Source organism: Eurosta solidaginis, chromosome 2 (assembly GCF_040869045.1).
Source record: "Eurosta solidaginis isolate ZX-2024a chromosome 2, ASM4086904v1, whole genome shotgun sequence".
Lineage (NCBI taxonomy): Eukaryota > Metazoa > Arthropoda > Insecta > Diptera > Tephritidae > Eurosta > Eurosta solidaginis.
Window position 1 is genome coordinate 93929497 of NC_090320.1, and position 19845 is coordinate 93949341.

The window sequence follows — 19845 nt, forward strand, 5'->3', positions numbered from 1 at the left end:
AAGGCCATATGCGCACTTTATTGCCGTCTACATGTGTGTGAATTATTCTTTTCGCTTCTAGGTGCTGGTTATGTGTGTGAAATATTATTCGTTGCCTTCTAAGTATGTGTAAGTATATGGCTTACTGTTATTGTGTAGCATTTATTTACTAGCACCAAAGTGACGCATCGTAATTGCTAACATTCGCCACAATATTAAACATGTTTTTATTCAAGCAAAAGAAAATTTTGTGAATTTTTACTTCGCGAACCCTCGCAACACCGCCGCGATCCACAGTTTGAAAATTATTGTTCTAGACTTTTACCTTATTACGAATACGCATTTAATACCCCCTTGACCATTTTGGACATAAATTAGTTGGTATCCTTTTTATTGTACTAAGCATTTTAATAATAACGTACTTACACTTTGATTTTTTTCTCCCCATGTCTTCATTATCAACTGTGCCCTCATTCCAACCAACCTTACGATCTGGTTTAGGCTTTTTTAAACGTAAACGAAGAACTGGTGCAGACTGTGTTAAAGTAGAATTATATATATGAGTAGTACTATTATTTATAGTAAAATTAGGACAGTTTCGGCAGTATGTTCCATTAGTGCATCCTTAACGGTCCCGGGAAAAAGGTATATTTTATTTTAAAGAAATTTGGTGGAGAAATTAGTGGACGGTTTCTTTTATGAATTGATCACTCCCGTAAAATTATTAATTATAATACCCCAGTAAATTGTTGTTAATGTTTAGGCATTTTCATCACCAGATGGAAACAAAAGTCAGAAATCTGTAAGTGTTTCCCTAGAATTGGTTTAGGTCCACCTTGGACTGGAGTTGGGAGTTAAAGAAAAATAATTGGGGGTCCTGGGCGCGATCGACGGCGGGATGACGGGCGGAGCCCCTATAGCAAAAATAAATATTTTATATATGTGGTAATGTTTTACAAGACATTGGGGTCGTTACAATGCACGGGATGCTCTGACCTATATCTCAAAATCCGTCGACCCCGTAATTTTTAAAAATCTTTTGCGGCACCTTGCTGTTCACGCCCAAGGGCGTCCGGTAGTCTGGGCCAAGAGACTAAACTCACGGAAAGATCTGCTTTGCAGACCTGCTTTGGGTATAACGTTCACAGAAAAGATATACAGTGGGAGTGGAGGCGGACTCGCATTTATCACCCACCACTCAGTGCAACATAATCGAATAGATGTCGGCTTCGGTCGGAGGTACAATTTCCTGGAATGTCAAGGCTTATCTGTCCGGCCAGACGATTTCAACGCTCACCATGACCCCTGGCACTCCAGCTTGCCAGTCGACAGCAGAGGCAGGCAGCTAGGCAGACTTTCTGCACGATAAACGGCGATGCGCCCTCCAGAATTACCGGTCACAGCTCGCCAGAAATTCTATCGTTAGCGGAGAGCTGTTGTTGTTGTTGTAGCGATAAGGACACTTCCCGGGGGCCTTGGAGAGTGTTATCTATTTGGATTATCCTTTGCCGGATGCAGATCCGGTACGTTCCGGTAACAAGCACCATTAAGGCATCAGCCCGACCATCTCGGGAACGATTAAGTATGACCACATGAAACCTTCCGCCCTTCCAGCCCCTAGATCCATGAGGAACTTGGGGTCGCCGGAGCCTCGGCTGTTAAAGTAACAGGATTCGCCACGGGTAGGTAAAGCTGACAATTGCGGGCAGCATCACCTTGCAGCTGGACTGCTCCATACCCTCCTGCTCCGGGAAGGTATTGACCCTAGCCACGGTCCCAGGATGTGGTTCTGCTGCATATGTCGCAAAAGGATTTATCTCACACGGTCATACTCTTGTCAGTGTAAAAGTTGGTTGCATCGTTCCGGCTGCTCTGGGTTTGAACCCAATGTTCGTCGCCCTCGAAATTTCTATAAAACCTTTTTGGGTCCCTGCTGTTCACGTCCAAGGACGTCCCGCGGTTCACTCTCAAACGCTCTTCCGCTACCTTCTAGCCACTCGCGCCAAATGATGCCGCCACCTAACGCGGCCGCTGCAACTCAGCACTACAATCTACGTAAGATGGCTCCCTGCTGTTCACGTCCAAGGACGTCCCGCGGTTCACTCTCAAACGCTCTTCCGCTACCTTCTAGCAACTCGCGCCAAATGATGCCGCCACCTAACGCGGCCGCTGCAACTCAGCACTACAATCTACATAGGATGGACAGTAGCAGTGCCGAACATCAGCTTTTACCCCCGTCCCTCCCCGACACACACACTCGCGTAAGAAGAGGTCAATAACTCCTAGTCCCCCACACCGTGTTTTCCGTATGCCAGCTGAGAATATTTACATCGCGATAAATGCTCTGGGCTTGGAAACGGCAACCGTCCGACCGGTACATTCACCTTGCGGCCAAAACAATAGTACCAACAACTCATCGACACCAGGTACTCTAGCAGCAATTGGACAGCACACTCGAAAAAGTATATATCCTTCAATGCGCCTTCACCCATCGCTGACCCCCTCCCCCCATGCACTTCAATATTCTGCAACTTAATTGTAATGGATTAACCGGAAAGATCGCAGATATAGTTGAATACATGAATAAAAACAATATCCGTACAGCCGCAATTCAAGAAACAAAGCTAACTGCCAGATCGGAACTCCGAACTTCCGATAGCTATAGTATTCACATGCAAGATCGCACATGGGGTAATGGTGGTGGCCTTGCTTTTATCACCCATCGCACCGTGAAATATAGTCTATTTCAACCTAACATTGGCCGCAGGGATAATACCTTAGAAAGTCAAGGCATAACCATCCTGTCAGGCGATGATGACCTAGAAATAATTAACATCTATATTCCTCCTGACACCTGCTGTCAAAGTGGCTATCGCCCCGATATCAGTACGCTAATCTGTGGTGAAAGCCGCCTTATTCTTGGCGGTTTCAACGTTCATCACGATTTCGGGAATTCCCGTTTACCAGTCGACAGCAGAGGCAGGCAGCTAGCAGAGCAAATATATAATACGACTTTCTGCACGATAAACGGTGGGTGCATCGCCGTTTATTTACAGGTAATTGTCACAGCTTACCTGACATTTCAATCGTCACCGCGGGGCTCATAAACTGCACTGAATGACAGCCGATGCTTCCTTTAGCTTCTAGCCACCTGTTCAAACTCCTTCCAATACACCGACCTGCCAATTTAAGCACCTTTCAAAAGCTGACTTCTATATAAATTTAAAAAAAGCCAACTGACAAGACTACACAACCTTCAAAAATCAAAAATATATTTTGCCTCGGGCGCAAGAAAACCTCACTACGCCACAATACCGGATGTCTCCTTATGACCCCCGAACACAACCTACATAGTGAGGCCAAAGAGCTCAATATTAAAGACCAAAGTGAAATGCTGAACAGGCAGTTTTTGCTAAATTTTCACAAACCAGGACATCCTATATATATGCTATATCCTACCCTTTCAAAAGAAAGCACATTACCAAGGGAGACACGAGTCACCTGACCCAACTTCGCTTTGGATACTGTAACAGGTTAAACTCTTACTTGTCCAGAATCAACCCCGACATACGTAATGTATATCCTGCATGCGATGTGTCCCCACATAGCACCAATTGTAATGTGGAACAGACGTCACTAACACCTATCTCCCGATGGACAACAACAGCAACCTGCCCATACTCCTTTCAATACAGCGACCTGCCAATTTTATCACCTCTGCAAAGCAGACTGTTATTAATTTCAAAAAAGTTAACTGCGAAGGCTTCATAACCTTAAAAATTCAGCTTTTGCTGCTGTTCCCATTCCCATTCGCAATGTCATCGCTTCAGTTTCGGCACAACATTCGCATTGCTGCTATCCAAGAGACTAAACTCATTGCAAGATCTGCTCTACAGAGCTCCTCTGAGTATAATGTCAACAGAAAAGATAGCGAGATTGGAAATGCGAGGCGGTCTCGCATTTATCACCAGCACTCAGTGCATTATAATTTATTTGATCCCGACATCGGCCGTAGGGACAGTGTCCTGGAACGTCAAGGCATATCTGTCCGGTCAGGCGATGCGAATATATAAATCATTAACATCTACATCCCTCCTGTCACCTGTTGCCCCTGTGGATACTGCCCTGACATCAGCGCACTACTCACTGGCGAAAATCGCATTATTCTAGGCGATTTCAATGCCCACCACGATCTGTATCATTCTGATCTACAGGTGGAAAGCAGGGGCGAGATGTTGGCGGAGCAAACAGAAGAAACGACGTTCTGCACAATCAACGGGGACGCCCCCACACGTATGGTAGGAAGCTGTCACAGTTCGCCAAAAGAAAAGTGGTCAGATTACAAAACTAAAAACGCATCAATTTAAAAAAAAAGAAAGTGGGGAGATAACAAAGCTTATACAGATAATTGTTTTGCTGCCCTCCCTATCCCGACTGATGCTCGTCAAGAGGATTGTGCTTTCCACAAGGCCATTGAATCCGCTTCGACTCATTTCATTCCAGCCAGAAAAGTCCCGGAAATACGGCCACATTTTCGAGCGGTGGCCGCAACTCTAGGGAGAGAACGTGACCTTATAGGACAGCATGACCCAATCGACCCCCCAAATAAGGGATATAAACCAAGGCATCAGATTGCTTGAGGATGAACACAAGAGGGCGAAATGGGAGGAGCATCTAAGAACCTGTAACCTCTGTGCCGGTGTGGGTAAGCTTTGGTCCACCGTAAAACCCCTATCGAACCCGACTAAGCACAATGGCAAAATATCCACCGCCTTCGGCGATAAAGTGCTGGCGTATGCGAAAAAATGCGCGAGCGCTTTCTGCCGACAATATGTAATGCATTCTACGGTTTACAATGAGATACAGTGGGCCAACAGACGCGCACACAAGCACAAAGTGTTTTAAGAGGCCCCCAGTGGGTTAGGGGGTTACAATATACACGCGGTAGATATGGCTGTTGTAAGAGGCGACTGTGGTTGTTGTATTAACAGTGCTTCGCCCAATTCAATGGGCACGACCACTCATGTGGGGACACATCACATGCAGAACATACATTACGTATGTCGGGGTCGATTCTGGGCAAGTAAGAGTTTAACATGTTACAGTATACAGAACGAAGTTGGGCCAGGGTGACTCGTGTCTCCCTTGGTAGTGTGCTTTCTTCTTCTGCAAAGGTGGGATATTGCATATTAATAACGGAGTTCACCGGGCGCGCCCTGACAAAGGCGTTTACTGGTTCTGTGTGGATTTGGCTAAGGGCCTGCTTATGTTTGCTTAGATCAAACGGCTGTGTTGGCAGGTACGGGATCTCGTCATAGTGCTTTAGATGTTGCTTTAATCCCCGTGGAGGCGGTGCTAAATCAAGCGTTTGTTAGCTAGGATGTCCTGGTTTGTGACAATTAAGCAAGAACTGCGTGTTCAGCATTTCTCTTTGGCCTCACTATGTAGATGGCGTTCGGGGGTCATGAGGAGACATCCGGTGGCAGTTCTGATTGCAGCATTTTGGCAGGTATGTAGCCTTTTCCAGTGTATATTTTTAAGACCAGGCGACCAGACTGGTGACGCGCAGCTTATGAGCGGCCGGCCAATTGCTTTGTACGTGGTCAGCAACGTTTCTTTATCTTTTCCCCATGTGCTGCGGGCAAGCGACTTGAGGATTTTGTTGCGACTTTGTACTTTAGAAACAATCTCGGTGGCATGAGCCTTGAAGGTTAGAGTATTATCGAACGTTGCGCCTAAGATCTTTGGGTGACTGACAGTCGGTAGTGTGACACGATCGACGCGTACGTCCAATATTTGCGACATCTGTTCCTTCCACGTCGTAAACAGGGTGGCCGCGGATTTTGTCGGTGATAATGCCAAGTTGTGCGAGGTGAAGGAACCGGAAAGATCGGGGAGATAGCTGTTTATTTTAGAAACTAATTCATCAATTGATGAGCCAGGTCCAGTGCAGCCGTCCGCATAGGAACTGATTGTGACTCCTTCTGGTGGGGAAGGGAGTTTTGATATGTAAAAATTAGACAGAAGCGGGGATAGGACACCACCCTGTGGAACTCCCTGTTTAATTTTTCTAGGTTTAGAGATTTCGTTCCTAAATTGACCCGACACCTGTCGACCACTGAGATAAATAGCGGCCCATCTTTTTAGACAAGCCGGAAGGTGTGAGCCTTCTTTGTCTTGGAGTAGCGTGCCGTGGTTGACTGTGTCAAAAGCTTTTGACAGGTCAAGTGCCATGGGGTTTTTACTGATTTAACCCGTAATTAATCTGAGTGTTAATGGCATTGAGCGCGATGGTGGTGCTGTGCATTTTACGGAAGCCATGTTGGTGCGTGGCTAGGCGAAGATTTGCCATGAAATGAGGGAGCAGAACGGTTTCCAATGTCTTAGCTACTGGCGAAAGGAGTGATATCGGTGATAAGACTCGCCTTCGTGAACTGGTTTGCCAGGCTTTAGTAGCGGGATTATCTTTGCCATTTTCCATTTATCGGGAATAGCGAAGCATTCCTGTGACAGATTGAAAACATGTGTGAGGTATTTAATTCCCTCATCGCCAATGTGTTTAAGCATTGGTATGGCTATTCTGTCGGGGCCTATCGACTTGGGAGGGCTTGGCCTTGCGGATGGCTGCTTCAACCTCTGTGGGGGTGATGGTAATGGGAGCGACGTCGTGTTTATGTTTATGAGCTCGTCTGTTAGCACGACGTCTGGCTTTGTCTACAGAAGAACGCATTATAAATTTTCGGTAAAAGCCGCTCGCGCATTTCTTCGAATCAGATAAAATTTTGTCGCCGAAGACTATATATACTTTATCGTTGTGTTTAGTTGGATTATACAAGGATTTGCGGGTTGGCCACAATTTACCAACATCCGCAGTGAGGTTGCAGTTCTTTAGGTGACCCTCCCATTTGGTACGTTTATGTTCATTTATCAGCCGCATAATATCCAAGTTAAGACTCCTAATAAGGGAGTTTCTAGGGTTGAGGTGTCTCGCAAGGTCACGTTCTCTTGCTAAATTTGCGGCTTCGGCCGGGCAATGCGGTATGATTTCAGGTATTCTACCGGTCGGGATGAAGCGTGCAGAAGCTGCAGCGATGACCTTGCGGAACGCACAATCGCCTTGCCGGACATCAGTCGGAACGGGAAGAGCAGCAAAAGATTGATTTGTAAAGGTTGTGTAGTCTTCCCAATTGGCTTTTTTTAAATTAATGAAAGTCCGCTTTTCAGAGGTAATAAAATTGGCAGGTCGCTCAATTGAAAGGAGTATGGGCAGGTGATTAGAAGCTAAAGTAAGGATCGTTATGCCTTGATTTTCTAAGGTATTATCCCTGCGGCTAATGTTAGGTTGAAATATACTATGCTGCACGGTGTGATGAGTGATAAAGGTAAAGTTACCACCATTACCCCTTTTGCGAACTTGCCTATGAATGTTGTAGCCATCCCAAGTTCAGGAGTCCGATCTGGCAGTTAGCTTTGTTTCTTGAATTGCGGCTATATGGATATTATTTTTATTCATGTAGTTAACTATCTCTGCGATATTGCCAGTTAACGAGTTACAATTAAGTTGCGGAATTCCGAAGCGCATCGGGGGCAGTCGTCACTCTGGAAGTCAGAGATTGATGAAGGCGCCTTGAAGGATATAGGCTTTGTCAAGTGTGCTGTCCAATTGCTGCTGGTGTACCTGGTGTCAATGAGTTGGTACTAGTGTTTGTGCAGCACGAGGCAACGAATTTACCGGTCGGACGGTTGCCGTTTGTACGCTCAGAGCATCTATGAAGGTGACATATGTCAAGGCATGAACTGCATTGGACCGATGCCGCGATCGTAAATACTGGAACACACGGTGTGGGGACAAGGAGTTGATGACTCCTTACGCGAGTACGAATGTGGGAAAGTGATGGGTTGTAGCGCCGCGTTAGATGGAAGCGCCATTTGGCGCTAGCAACAGCGGACGCTTGATGTGGACTGATAAGCAGCGTCGCTGCTATAGGGGGGCGGAGGTACGTTTGAGAGTGAACCGCTGGACGTCCTTGGACGTGAACAGCAGGGAGCCACAAAGGTTTTATAGAAATTTCGGGGCGACGATCGTGGGGTTCTAACCCAGAACAGCCCGAACGATGCAACCATCTTTTACACGTGACACACTGGCAATAGTATGACCGTCTAAGATAAATCCTTTTACGATATATGCAGTAGAACCACAGCCTGCGGCCGGGTTTAGGTTCAATACCTTCCCGGAGCAGGAGGGTATGAAGCACTCCAGCTGTAAGGAGCTGCTTCGAGGATGACAATTTGTAGGAGGGACGCAACAAATTAAATGGAGTTTCACTGAAATGACCGCCCTTGGTCGGAAAAAAACATCCCGAGTCGCTCCGGCACGAAGAACCGGCTGCCGTGGGAAGCGTGAGAGGCGACTAAAATACCAAATAGATTCAAGGGGTAGTGTAGCGCAACCCTTTCAGGTTGCCTGCGCAATATATAGCTTCTCCGAACACAACTGTCAGCCTCGCCTGTCCGTGACGAATCCTGTTTCATTAACAGCCGAGGCTCTGGCGACCACGAGCTCCTCATGGATCTAGGGGGTGGGACGGCGGTATGGCCTCTAAGGTCGCATGTGGTCATAACAAACCGTTCGCGAGATGGTCGGGCCTGGTACCGGAACGTACCGGATCTGCATCCGGCAAAGGACCATCAACATCGATAATACTCCCCAAGGCCTTCGGGGAGTGTCCTATCACTACAACAACAACAACAGTTTGAAGATGCCATCGTACGTGCTAAACCTTCTAAAGCAGTAGATCACACCAGCTAACGTAGGAGAATCCTATCGTCCGTTATCTCTGCCATCGCCAGTAGCCAAGACATTGAAACCATTCTGCTTCCCTATTTCACTACAAACTTGCTGTTGCCAATGATCAGCATGGCTTTCGAAAACTACATAGCACTACCACCGTGCTTTGGAATCGGAAGGATTTAATATGGAAGACTATGTCTTTTATCCTGATAGCGACGAGACAACAACAAAAATTAAAGAAAAAACGAAACACCACAGACAGTGACGAACACAGACATGAACCTGATATTGGCTGCAATATTTGCACAAACATCGACAGTGGATCAACTGGAATCCCAGGAGACTTATATGACATCTCAACTGAAAGATCACAAGACATATATGGCACTTCAGGTCGAATCGCTGGAGACACGCATTTCGGAAATATCGTAACGAATTTCAACGGATATGTCATCTCAACTAGAATCCCAGGAGACTCGTATAAAAACCAAGATGGAAACGCAACTAGAAGAACAGAATATATCTATCGCCGAGCAGTTTGCCCCAGCGGGTTAGGGGCGTAGAAAATACCCGCGGTAGGTTGTTGGGGGTTGTAGTAGGGGTTGCCAGCGCAATATATAGCTTCTCCAACCCAATTGTCAACCTCGCCTACCCGTGGCGAACCATGTTTCATTAACAGCCGAGGCTCATGATGAACTTCCAATTAGTTTGCTCTATTTGGTTTTGATTACGTCTATCCCTATCACTATTGCTTTTCGCATTTGCCGTTTCTAAGGTGAAGAACTTGGCTACATCACTTCACGGAAAGGCTGCGTTCACAGCTACAGAACTCTGCGTAACCAACTAAAGAGCATTTCACTTTCTATGATATGTATATAGATACATATTAGCGCAAATGTTCAACGCATACCAATTAACTTAGAGAGAGTAATATAGGTACTTTGTATACACTAAAAAGTAAAATAAATCAGAACGTAAATCGACCAACAGTAAACTGGGCACACATTATTTTCAGTCACCATATTAATAAATGTTTTTCTGATATACAGTTACGACAATTTTTGGTGGCCCATAAGGGGTATCAAGTGACAAGCAAAATTATTGAATATTATCTACATCGTTCTAATCATCCGACTTTACCGTTTGGTTATAAAAAAAACTTCTTATGGCACCGTTCACATAGAAGGTAACATCCTCCGAGTGCGGAGTCATACGATTGTACCGATGTGATTAGAATCAAGGGAATTAACCAAGCACGTTAGCAAAATCAGCATAAAAGGGTTTTGCGTTTGCAATTAAAATGGATACTTCAAAATTGGAGGATTCTTTTGCGCTCGAAAGTCTTATAGCGCTCCAGCGTGAAAGCGCAAAAATAGTAAAGGAATACATATCAAAGTTTAAAAAATATGCACAAGAAAAGCGCACGGTGAGAGAGCCAGCTACTAGTATGGGTGTTACGTTCCCACGGAGTATCACCACAACCAAGTTTCCAGAAATACCATTACCGTCATTTACAGGAAATCCAAAAGACTGGCACAGCTTTAATGAAACGTTCACTCGCATAGTTCACCAAAACCCAGAGTTGAATTCGATACAAAAATTCCATTACTTGCGCACAGCGCTCAAAATTGAACAGCATAGAGACATCCACGAACTAAAGCTTTCAGAGTTAAACTACCCGATCGCTTTAGAATTGCTGAAACAACGCTATAACAACCCGCGCGTAGTATTCGCCGAGCGTGTGGATGATTTTATATCGCTATCGTTCATGACAGGAACAGTCTTCCGAAATGAGACATTTGCAATTCATTTTAAAGGGCTGTAGTCACAGAACTTCTTCGTCTCTATGTTACAGATATCAATGATCTCTTAACGCATTCCGCCATCAAAAAATTAGCTCCAGAGACCTTAAAAGCTTGGGAACACCATTTGGTATCTAAAATAAAGGTGCCAACGTACTCCGAATTCGAGGCATTTCTTAACACTCGCTTAATAAGTGTAAGTAATCTCGAACGAAGTAGCCAGTCAGTGCAAGAAAGATCATATCAACAGAGCCAAGCAGCAAAGGATGGAACACCTGCCAATACTCATCTCGCTCGAGCATACCGCCGACTTCATCGTCTCTGAAAAACGCACTTTTATAAACTTCAAAAAAGGAAAGTGGGACGAATACAAATCCTTTACAGACATCCGCTTTGCTGCCCTCCATATCCCGACTAACGGACGCCAAGGGGAACGTGCTTTCCGCAATTTCATTGAATCCGCCGCGGCTCGCTTTATTCCCGCCGGAAGAATTCCCGAAATTCGGCCTAACTTTTCGGCGGAGGCCGCAAATTTAGCGAGAGAACGTGACTTTATAAGACAGCTCGATCCCGGCGACCCCAAAATAAGGGGCATAAACGAACACATCAGATTTCTTGTGGATGAACACAAGCGCGCGAAATGGGAGGAGCATCTTAGAAGCTGTAACCTCTCTGCCGGTGTGGGTAAGCTTTGCTCCACCGTAAGGTCCCTATCGAATCCGTCCAAGCAAAACGACAAAATTTGAATCGCCTTTGGCGATAAAGTGCTGTCGGATGCGAAAAAATGCGCGAGCGCCTTTTGCCGACAGTATATAATGCATTATACGGTTGACAAAGCTAGACGGAGGGCCAACAGACACGTGCACAAACATAAATTCAGCGCGTCCCCAATTACCATCACGGCCAAAGAGGTTGAGGATGCCATCGGTCAAGCTAAACCATCTAAAGCGGTGGGCCCTGACGGCATCGCCATGCCGATGCTTAAAAGCCTAGGAAATGAGGGTTTTAAATATTTAGCACATCTCTTCAACCTGTCTGTTTCCACCTTTTTCATTCCCGAAAAATAGATAATGGCCAAGGTGGTCTCGCTACTAAAGCCTGGGAAACCAGCTAACATAGGAGAGCCATATCGCCCGATATCTCTCCTATCGCCAGTAGCTATGACGCTTGCAGCCATTTTACTGCCCCATTTCAAGGCAAATTTGTCACTAGCCTCTCATCAGCATGGCTTTAGAAAACTACACAGCACTACCACCGCGCTAAATGCCATTAGCACCCAGATAAATTGCGGTTTAAATCAAAACCCCCACCATAGAACAGTACTCGTTGCGCTAGACCTATCAAAAGCTTTTAATAAGATCAACCATGGCACGTTACTGCAAGACCTGGAAGGGTCTACCCTTCCCCGAAGTCTTAAAAGGTGGACCGCAAATTATCTGGGTTGACGGCAGGCATCGGTGCAATTTCGAAACGAAACATCTAAACCAAGGAGAGTTAAACAAGGGGTGCCACAGCGTGGTGTCGTATCCCCACTTTTGTTTAACTTCTACATATCAAAGCTACCTTCCCCACCAGACTCCCTGATCTCTCCAGTTTTTTCACCTCGCGAAACCTGACATTATCACCGAGTAAATCATCGGCGACCTTATTTACAACATGGACGTCCCAAATGTCGACCATTTTGAACGTCCACGTCAATGGCACTACGCTACCGACTGTCTTACACCCCAAAATCTTCGGTGTGACGTTCGATTAGGATCTACATTTTGGTGAGCATGCAACCGCAATTATACCGAAAATCCAGAGCCGTAATAAAATCCTCAAATATCTTGCTGGCAGTACTTGGGGACAAGATAAAGAAACGCTCATTACAACTTGCAAAGCAATTGGCCAGCCGATTGCATGCTACGCGTCCCCAATATGGTCGCCAAGCCTAAGTATTACCCACTGGAAGAAGCTACAGGCCTGCAAAAATACTGCCCTCAGAACTGCCACGGGTTCTCATGTTCCCAGAACACCATCTACATAATGAGGCGAGAATACTCCCAATAAGGGAAAGAAATGAAATGCTAACCAAACAGTTTCTGTTGAATACCCAGAAACCTGGGCATCCCAACAGACATCTGATTGAAGACGCAACACCGCCCAGGGGCTTAAGGAGTCACCTCCGTAAGCACTATGAGGAAATACGGCACCTGAGAACACAGCCGTATGAAGCCAAAAAAACATAAGCAGGTCCTTGGTGAACTCCATAAACAGGCGTCGGACCTCTATGTCAGGAATTGCCCGGTGAATCCAGTACTCAAAGAGCAATACCCTAAACTTGCGGAAGAGGAACGCACACTCCCTAGGGAAACGCGAGTCACTCTAGCCCAACTTCGATCTGGATACTGTAACAGGTTAAACTTTTACCTATCCAGAATCAACCCCGACATACAAAATGTATGCCCTGCTTGCAATGTGTCCCCACATGACACCAACCATCTCTTCAATTGTAATGTGGAACCAACGCCTCTAACACCTCTCTCATTATGGCCCACCCCTGTTGAAACAGGAAGTTTCCTCGGACTCCCGTTAGAGGATGAGAATTTGTGATTGGTCAGACCTATTGGTTGGGGCGAAGCACCGCTACAACAACAACAACATAGAACAGAAATCAGGAGCAAAACACAATTGCAAAGGAAAATATATACCAGTTGTCAATGTCAACACTGGACGGCAAATAACGCTCACAGCTCTAATCGTTCAGTGCTCGGAGGGCAATCTTATCACAAATCGAGCCGCACGGGCATTGGGCCTACATCGTACACCCACACACACTAATGTGAGTGGCATCGGCGGAAGTTCCGACACTAGCAGAGAGTGCGTCAGCAACATCCAAGCAACATTGATTTACTCGTTGGGACAGAAATGCAAGCATAAATTTTATTGCCAGATATCCGTATCGGTCAACATGACCAACCCATTGCGCAAAATTCCTATTTTGGTTGGATTCTATATGGTCAAGTTGCATCATCAACTGCAACCTCCAATCCGTCACCAACCGTTCATTGTCACCATGTAGCATTCAAAACACAATTGGATACACTTGTTCAGCGTTTCTTCGAATCGGAGCAAATGCCGGAAGAACGAGACATGACACAGGAGGAGAAATGGTTCCTCGACTTCTTCAATCAAAATTGCGTTCTACAACCAACAGGGAAGTATCTAGTTCGATTACCACTAACAAACGTACTTTGATCCCGCCCAAACATTAGGTCGATCAGGACAAATGGCCAACAATCGATTCCAGCAACTAGAACGGCGTTTTCTTCGTACAGACAAGATCCTGGAAAATTATACCAAAGCGATTCATGAATATTTGCAATTAAACCAAATAGTTCCATCGACATCTACAGAAGATGAACATTTTATCATCACCACAGCAAACCAAGCAGCAGTTACGGCGTGTGTCTTACCACATCATGCAGTGATCCGAGAAAGCAGTTTCACCACCAAACTTCGGGTTGTCTTTGATGCGTCCAGCGAAAAAGTCCAACGGAAAGGCACTGAATGACATTTTGTGCATCGGGCCAGCACTCCAAACCAAGCTCCTAGCAGTATTGTTCAATTGGAGATTATATGAGTTCGCTTTCAACGCCGATGTGGTAGAAAATGTATTGAAGAGAGAAATGTACGTAGACGACGTGCAATCAGGAGACTATTCAGTTGAATCTGCTTTAAATAAACTAAAGCAAGTGAAATCGGCACTACAGTCAGCCGGCATGGAGTTGAGAAAATGGTCTGCCAATCATCCCTAACTATTGGAATCAATTCCACTTGACCACCGATACACGAGCTCGTCACGTCAACTGCACAGCGACGTTACGGTTAAGACGTTGGGCATAAACTGGCAGCCAAACGAAGATCTGTTCAAGTTTCAATTAAGATTCGACGTTCCATATTGCTACAAGACGAACTATTTTGTCAACCAACGTTCGTTTATTTGACCCATTGGGACTCATCGCGCCAATCATCATGATCGCAAAAATTATTTTAAAACAGATTTGGGCATGTAATCATGGCCGATAGCATGCTCAATTGGGGTGGGATGATAAGGTTTCCGGCAAGCTGAACGAGGCTTGGGCCGAATTCACTATCGAGCTCCCATCTATCAACGAAATATCCGTTCCACGATGGATCAAATACTAACCAAGAATAGTCTGCAGAATTGCATACGTTTTGCGAAGGCTCCAGCGTTGCATTCGCTGCTTGTGTATTCATTCGCATCACAGAAGAAAATGGTAACGTGCACCAGTGAGCTGCAATTATTCATTTTTTAAGGTTATTAGTGGACTAACTAAAAATGAGTATTAGCGCGTACACAAACAAAGAATATCAAGCACTTATATCCACTAAAACACATTTACATAGTCATGCTTAGTAAAATGAATAACCGCTCATAAGCCACGAAGCAACTAATTGGAATAAGTAAGACTAACGTACAATAAAATGAATACAGTCATATCAGCCTTCTGACGCTAGCAACACATCGATGTACACGAAACTAAAATGAATGCAGCGCTAAAGAAAAACCGATAATAAACGAAGTATACAGTGTATTATACACGAAACCAACGTGCTACTGAGATAAAGCGACTATGATTTCAGTTTATACTCAACAATGTCATATATGTATGGGACATATGTGTTGCGGGGCACTCGTATGTGTTTTCTATTTTATGTGCTAGTCACTCATAGTATTTTTCTGTACTTGACTAAGTAAACATTTATACAAAATTTTTTTGCTCATGACTAAGTGCACAAATTTTATTAGTACTCAAAGCAGATCTCTGACGTGCACACACAACTGCTGACTGCCAAATCGAAAACAACACCAACGAAGCCAACAGCCGACATTAACAATTCCTCGAGTAGAATTGTGTGCTGCAAAATTAGTCACACGCATAGCTTCAAGGGCGAAGAAAATCTTGAAGGTGCACATCGATGAGATTCCTATGAAGTTTTTAGTGACGCAAAGGTTGTATTGCACTGGATTTATGGAGACACCACACGATGGAAAGTAGTTGTAGCGAATCGCGTCAGTAAAATACAGTCAAAGTCAGCCATAGAAAATTGGAGCCACGTTGATACAAAGAACAATCCGGCTGATTGTGCAACTCACGGTTAAATGCCAAAACAAATATCAACATTCGATATATGGTGGAATGGGCCAACCTGGATCCGGCAATCTAGTGATACCTGGCCAACGTTTCATAAACAGGTTCAGAAATTTAATGAAGAGGAATTGGAAACCAAGTCTGCTAAGGTCCATGTTCACGTCTGCATACAAGGAGATTCAATTCTGAATCATTATTCATCGCCAACCAAACTTATTCGCATATCCGCTTGCATTTATCGATTTGTTTAAAACTCACTTAAAGACAATAGAGCACAGCGCAAAAATGGGCCGCTTCAAGTGAATGAGTTACACGATAGTTTGAGTAAGCTAATTAAGTTAATGCAACAGGTATCTTTTGCCAGTGATCTGTCGTGTATTAATTCGAATGATCCGTTGCCAGCAAAATCGACTATAAGGGGTTTAGCACCTTTCGTCGAGACTTCAACCGGAATGCTTCGGGTAGGAGGAAGACTACACCAATCAACTTTACCCTACCGTCAGAAGCACCCTATAATCCTTCCAAGTCATCATCACTTCACCCATTTATTGATTGACAATGTACATAACAACACGTTGCACGGAGGAGTGCAACTAACCCTGATTAATCTACGACAACAATATTGGATTGTTCGAGGTCGACAACGTGTAGCTGCAAGTATTCGAAAGTGCTTTCGAAACAAACCGGAAATATTCAACCAAATGATGGGAAACTTACCTTCTCTCCAATAAAAAAAAGCAATGTTCATTGAGCTCCGAGCGTGATATATCAAGATATGATTGGATGGTTCTTGATAGACCATCCTTCTCCGACCATGCGTATATCAGCTTCAGCATCCCCCTAAAGAGGGTAGAGAAGGGAGGAACCTGCAGAAACCCTAAGTCAACGAACTGGATTAAATTCCAGAAACATGTAGGTTGCTAATGTAGAGGAACTGGAGGAGTCGAATGAATTCCTAACAAGGACGCTTATGACTGCGTATAACAAAGCTTGCCCTCTAAGAAGATTCAGAGCAAAGCAAAGCCGCCATGGTGGAGCAATGAGCTGAGTCTTCTAAGAAGACAGGTAAAAGAAATGTTTAAGCTCGCAAAGACCGCGGAAAGCGAAGCGTGCCGGGACGAGTACAGGGATCTATTGAGGATCTACAAGCGTGAAATTACCAGGGCGAAGAGAAACTCATGGAAAAGTTTCTGTACGGACATAGAGTGCTCCAGCGAAACAGCACGGTTGAAAAAAGTCCTAGCAAAGGGAAACATAGTCCAGGGACTAATAAAGAAAGAGAACGGGGAATGGTCACGTAATAGTGAGGAATCCCTTGAGGTGCTTCTCGATATACATCTCCCACCGGGAGACGGTTTAGAAGAGCCAGCAGACATCACTCACACTTCGATCACGGAGCTAGAACTGCCGGGCTTGGTGACCGATACCAAGATCGAGTGGGCAGTGAAGACGTTTTCTAAGTTTAAATCGCCGGGCCCAGATGGTATATTCCCGGCCATGCTACAAGTCTCAAGTAGGGCGGTCGTGGGATGCCTTAAAATAATATTCGATGGGTGCATAAGACTGAATCATGTACCGCACTCTTGGAGCACTGCTCGTGTAGCTTTTCTACCAAAGGCGGGGAAGATCGGTCACGTGTATCCCAAAGACTATAGACCCATATGCTTAACATCATTTCTGCTCAAAACCTTTGAGAGGCTGATAGATGTGTACATAAAGTCCAACGTGGATGAAAAGCTGTTCTCCACAACACAGCATGCGTACACCAAAGGCAAGTCGGTAGACACCGCATTGCATAGGGTGGTAATAAGCATAGAGAAATCCCTGGAATATAAGGAGTATGCTCTAGGAGTCTTCTTGGACATTACCGGGGCTTTCAATAATGTTGCAAAATGGGCGATTATGGATGATCTCAATTACATTAACGTACATCCTGCCTTAATCAGATGGATCGGCTGCATGTTAAATTGTAGAAAGATTACATCACAATGGGGATTGTACGAGGCCACAAAATCAGTGGACAGAGGCACGCCGCAGGGAGGGGTGCTATCACCTCTGCTGTGGACGCTGGTCATCAACCAACTGCTCAGCAATTCGACGAGGGACCCGTAAAACTTACGGCTTACGCAGATGACGTTGCAATTGTCATAAGTGGAAAGTGCCTTCCAACGATTAGTTCTTTGATGGATCGGGCGCTTCGGGATATTCATACCTGGGCATCTAATGTCGGGTTGAAAGTCAATGCGGAGAAGACGGATATGGTCTTGTTTACAAAGAGGTACAAGGTCCCAAATTGGACCAGGCCTAAGTTAGGAGGGGTGACCTTACATGCATAGCATTACGGGAGCCCTGAAAACAACCCCGACGGCTTCACTGTATGCCAATCTGCACATCCCACCTGTAGACCTGGCAGCAAAGAACAAAGCGTTAACGACCGCAACCAGGCTCGGTGCTTCGGGGCAGCTTGAGCGCCGACCATATGGCCATAGTAGTATAGCGTCATCAATCACAAGACGAACAGACTACATGATTCCCTATCTGCGCTTCGAGGGAGATCTTAAGGCCACAATAGAGGTGGCCGGTTGGCGCAAGGGTGCGCAAATGGCGGACGAGGCGATACATGTGTATACCGATGGTTCCAAATTAGTGGAAGGAGTAGGGTCTGTGGTATACTGCGCTGATCCGGAAATAAGCAGATCCTACAGGCTGCCGGATTACTGTAGCGTTTTCCAAGCGGAAATATTAGCCGTAACCAAAGCAGTAGAAACCCTGGAAGAGAATAGCTAGCAGTCAAGCAGCAATTAAGGCAATAATCTCGCATAGCACAGCATCTAAATGCGTGTTAGAGTGTAAGCAGTCTCTGGAGAGAATCGGGACAAGGAGAAGCATACATCTATATTGGTTCCCAGGGCATATGGGAATAGATTGGAATCAAAAAGCGGACGAACTAGCTAAAAAGGGCGCATCCCTTGAAGCTTGCTCCGTAGATGTCCCAATTAGATTGGGCGAGATTAAGCAAATGCGAGAGGTGCACATGATCGACCAAGAGGGAAAGGCGTGGGTTCAAGCGCGGGGCTGTAATGTGTCGAAGATTATGTGTAGGTCTTACATCCTTAGACTAACACAGTTGCTTCTATCATTAAAAAGAGAGGACTGTAGACTCATGACGGGTATTCTGACTGGACACTGCCTTCTGGCGTCACACGCAATTAGGCTTGGTCAGTGATAGCAGATGTAGGAAGTGCGGGTTGGAGGAGGAAACGATCGAGCACGTTCTATGCTCGTGCCCTGCACTTGCCAGGCTAAGACTCCAGCTATTAGGAGTGATACAGCTGTCAGATCTAGAAGCAGCAAGTGACTTAAGTCCTAGGAAGCTTCTAGTATTTGCCAAGAGGACGGAGTTATTTTATGACATAGGTCCTGGTTTTTGATAGGGTTTTTCAGTTTGGTCGTTAAAACAAACTTCTGGTAACACTACGGACTCAATCAGTCTATGTGAGGTCCTCATGGACCGGCCAGTTCAACCTACCTACCTTCTCTCCGAATCAACTAACCCGCTAGGCCATTTGAAGCTGCTGGCACGGATCATACTGGCGCATTTGAACTAAAATCGCCAAAATTCCGAGATAACACTGCGTACAAATGGTATATTGTCATCTTTATCTGCATAGCAACGAAAGCTGTTCATTTGGAGGTCGTTACCGGAATGTCAACTGAACTTTTTCTCATGGCATTACATAGATTCATCGGTCGTCGTGGCTTATGTCGTGACATTTTCAGCAACGGCATACATTTCATAGCCGCCAACAATATTTTAAACACATCCATCGAGAGGGACATAGTACCTAAACTTGCGGAGAAGGGCATACAATGGCATTTTAACCCACCACATGCACCTAATTTTGGTGGGCTTTGGGAAGCCAATGTGAAATCCATAAAATACCATCTCAAACGTGTTGTGCAAAGTACTCACCTGACGTATGAGGAGCTAACAACCGTGTTGATTCGCTTCGAGGCCTGTTTAAATTCGCGACCTTTGTGCCCACTTACCTCTGACCCTGACGATTTAGAAGTGTTGACTCCGGGTCACTTTTTAATCGGCGATGCGCTACTA

General features: G+C 45.3%; 1 long non-coding RNA gene across 1 annotated transcript in view; it reads right to left on the reverse strand.

Moving 5' to 3' along the window:
• Window positions 1–361: 361 nt before the first annotated feature.
• LOC137240086 (uncharacterized) overlaps window positions 362–19845 on the reverse strand; it is a 133526-nt gene continuing 114042 nt past the window's right edge. The window contains exon 3 of the long non-coding RNA XR_010949595.1: window positions 362–514. This is a non-coding gene — a long non-coding RNA (uncharacterized lncRNA). The remainder of the gene's footprint in view (window positions 515–19845) is intronic.